Source organism: Lonchura striata, chromosome 15, assembly GCF_046129695.1.
Source record: "Lonchura striata isolate bLonStr1 chromosome 15, bLonStr1.mat, whole genome shotgun sequence".
NCBI lineage: Eukaryota > Metazoa > Chordata > Aves > Passeriformes > Estrildidae > Lonchura > Lonchura striata.
Window position 1 is genome coordinate 10,838,173 of NC_134617.1, and position 4,141 is coordinate 10,842,313.

Consider the following 4,141-nt stretch of genomic DNA (forward strand, 5'->3'; position numbering starts at 1 on the left):
TTGGAGCAACTGGAGTTGGCTCCATCAGGCATTGGGAGATCTTCCAGCAGCTTCTCACAGAACCCAGCCTTGTGGCTCCCCAAGATCAAAACCTTGCCATGCAAACCCAACACAGCTGGTGACTTTCTCATCACACAGCAATGTGGTTTTCCACCATGATTCAGCCTGAGCAGAGCCAAGGTTAACTTTTTCTGTGATTTGAGCATTTTCTCTTCACTGATTCCAGTTTTAGAGCTTTTCACCATGATCACTGGGGAACCCCTGTGTCTGCAGGATGGGGCTACTGCCTCCATCACCTTCTCCAGCATCACTTTTAGGCAGGGATCCTACCACCACCACCACCACTCCTCCCAGACCGGTGGGACAGCTCTGTGCATGCTGCTGAGGTCCCACCATCCCTGGAGGCCATGGATGCAGTCACACAGCCAGAGCATGCTCCCTTATCTGCTCCCCATAGCAGGGAGGTAGGAAACAGCACAGCTCTCCACTGGCAAATCCCTCACAAGGATCTTTCTGTGTCAGTGACTTCACCTAACTTCATCCAGGGCATCTTGCAACCAGACAAACAAGATTACTCTCAGTCTGGCTGCTCCCGGACTCATCAGGTGCTCACAAGTTGTTATCTGGTGGTAAGTTGCTGTTTGAGTTAGAAAAATCCCTATTAGTTATTACAAAACTCCAAATTGGTTTCCCAGCTCAGCATTTCTCAGTGCCATTTCCTGTGGCAGCTCTGGTTGGTGAGGCTGGCAGAGCCCATTGTCTGAAAACTCAGGCTGCTGTTCCCCAAGCTGGGCAGGATGGACAGGGCAGCCTCCAGCTCCCCAAAACGCTGGAGTAGGGCCACAAGCCCCCAGTGTCCCAGCACTGACAACAGGACCCTGGTTCCAGCTCTGTCTCCCTGCACACAACCCTGCAGGATGCCACACGGGTTTGGGGATCCTGTTTGGTCAGGAGGGTCCCCAGCTCTCCACAAAGCCCCAGGCTGATGCCCTGCTCCTGGCCAGGTTTGTCCCCACACAGCCCTGCCATTCGTTCTGCTCCTCCCCAGGCTAAGAAACTCAGGACGGAAATCAGTGTGCAGATGAAGGACGCTTTGCGTGATCTGGAGATATTCAAATGAAACGTGATAGAAGAACTTGCAGGTTACTCAAAGGAAAATAAAAAGTGTTGCCATTGGAGTGTGTCAGAGCAGTGGGCAACCCAGTTTAACCACTCTAAATTCATCATGCCTTGAGATATGGAGAAATGGAGAATCCCCAAGCCTGGCTTATATACTGCATGCGACCTGACTCCTGCCACTCTCATCTTACAGTGGAAATTTCATAATGCAAGATCAGAAGAAAATTTTGACTTGCACAAAAAAGAGCTGTTGCTCTCCTAATCGGGAGCAACTTTGGAAAGTGCCTATAAGGGAAAAATAAGTTTTTCCTTCTGGTTCAGCAATTTCACCGTAATAAATTGAGGTGCTTCCTCCAGAAAAGCACACACAGTTAGAGATCACCAAACAATGCAGAGACTAAGAGCTGAAGGGGTCCAGCCAAAGCAGGCCATGAGCATCCTGGTGCAGGTCCTGCTCACCCTCCTGGTGCTGGGAGACGTGGCCGCCCCATGGCCACAGCCACTACGGACCAACATCCTGAAGGAGAGCATCAAGCTGCTGGACCAGCTGCAGCAGATGGAGGTAGGGCTGGTCGGTGCTTTACTCACTGATGGGAGGAACAGATTGTTTCACCAGGCTCGGAGGGAGCGATGCTGAGCCAGAGGAGGGTGATGAGCATGGTGCTCACAATGCTCCTGGAGCCTGGAGGTGGATGGATGTGTGTCTGTGAGTGCATGTCAGGATGAATCTGTGTTGTTTGGAGCCTGATTGCTCCTCTCCTTTGTGTCTTCATAAAGGTTTCCTGTAACAAGATGAATGTGATAAATATTTTTGCAGATCATAAGGTAAGAAAAAACCCCAACCATATAGCCCTGATGGGTACTGGGAGGGTGCCGGGGGCCAGAGGAGAGCACAGGGAGGTGGGATGGAGGTGGCAAGCCTGGGATCCTGCCTGTGCTGGTGTGGTGCTGTGGAGGAGCAGGAGCCCACTGTGAGCCCCCAGCACAAACGCAGGGCTGCCCAGCTGGTTCTCACCACTCCCAGTGCCCTGCACAGGTGCCCTCACCTTCCCACACCCATCTCTACCTCCAGCCAAAGCAGCACTGGTGGCTTCTGGCCCCCCTGGGGACAGGGAGAGCCCAGAGGAAGGGCAGGGATGGGCACCTGTGCTGGGGCAGCAAACAGAGGTTTCAGCTTTTCAGGGAGAGGAACATCTCCCTTTCCCTGGAGTGCTGTCACCAGCTCAGACACCCACACACACCTATTGCACAGCATCCTGAGTACTGGGTATCCCTCTTTAGCCCCTTATCTGGGGAAGGCTCTGCACTTAGCACAAGATTTAATAGCAGATAATAAGGCCTCTTTCTGCTCTGAAAACTGCTGCCTAAGCCACTCTCCCCAGCCCCTGGGTTCCTGTTTTCACAGAAAGCCCAAGCCTTCACCTCATGCCATGCCTGGTGGCACCCAAGGGGTGCAGCAGCCTTCACTGGGGGGCTGGGGCTCAGCAGCCCTCAGGGGACCCCCACACCCCTTCTGCCACTGGGAGCAGCCCTGGTAGTGAGAGGAGATGCCAAAGATGCTGCACAGCCCCACACTCACCAGTGCCCATGCTCATAGGGACAGACTGGTCACTGCTCTGGTGAAAGATGATAGAACAGGCAGCACTGGGAACATCCCCCAGGGAAGAAAGTCAAATAGTTTTTTTATTGCCACCAGCACTTTATTTATTAACTCCTCATCTTCCACGTGTTTCTGCTATAGGACTTCTCAAAGCCCCTAATGAAGGCAAACACTTCTTAGGTGCTTTTGTTATTCCTGTAGCCTCCCTGTCTGCTCAAACCAGTTTAAGTGCAGGGAGCAGCTTCACAGGGCCCCACATCCACACCTGCAGCAGGAGCACGATGCTCCAGCACAGGGGTGCTCACAGCTGTGCCACACTGCCACAGCTTCTGCCGGGGGTTGATTCCTCCTCACCAGGAGAGGGATGGGACCAGTGCCAGGTGTGCACAGGGAGGCTCTGGCACCCCAAACCAGCTTTCACCTATCCTTTAGAATAGAAACTTATTATTTGTAGCGCTTTAATCTGCTGCTAATGAGCCATGACTATACAAAAGTGTTTTTAAAAAGAGTCATGTGTCTTTTCCCAGAGAGGTAACAACACTGAGATCTTCTGCAAAGCTGCCACAATTGCTCAGGAGCACCAGAGCTGCCACAGGTACCTCGGGGGCCTTTACTACAACTTGCTCAGCCTGGCCTGGGGCAGCAGAGCAAGGCACAAGGTGAGGCAGTTCTCCCTGCACTGCCCACATCCCTCAGGCTTCTCCCTTGGTCACTTATTTTACTCTCCCACCACCCTCAGCAGCCCAACCCCAGCTGCAGAACCCAATCCCACCCCAGCAAGCTTTTTAACAGCCTGTTTCCCATTCCAGAAGCCATGTCCTGTGGCAGCAGGCAGCACCACCTCGCTGAAGAACTTCCTCAATGATTTACACCACGTCCTCCAAGAAGAGTATAAGAGTCAGAAGTGAAAAACCACTTATTTTGTTTTTAAACTATGACCCTATTTTTCAAAGATTATGTATAATAATTCTTTAAATAAATTTATTTTTGGACTAAATGTGGTGGCATTGCATAGGAAATTACACAAGGCAACAGTTTAAGGGAATTTCAAGTATATGGAACAAGGATAGTGTGGCTAGGAATTGCCACACTACTTGACCTGCTATGGCATTAAGCTCGTGCTAACATGAGGAACACAGATCTGAACAGAAAGAAAAGCCCAGGAGGGGAGAAGACAGACCACAAATGGGGAATGCTGCTGAAAGCTGGCAACTGAAAAGTACATGCTGCAGGGTCTTGCTGCCCAGTGCCCTGGGGCTTGGCAACAAGGCTGCAACACACCCCAAACACTTCTCCAGAGTGCTGCTGTGCAGCTCAGAGCTACAGAGGCACCTCACCCACCCTTCCTCACCCAGCTCCTGACACAACTGAGGAAAAAAGATATGCTATGTATAATGTTAATTGGAAAACAGGAACATAGGG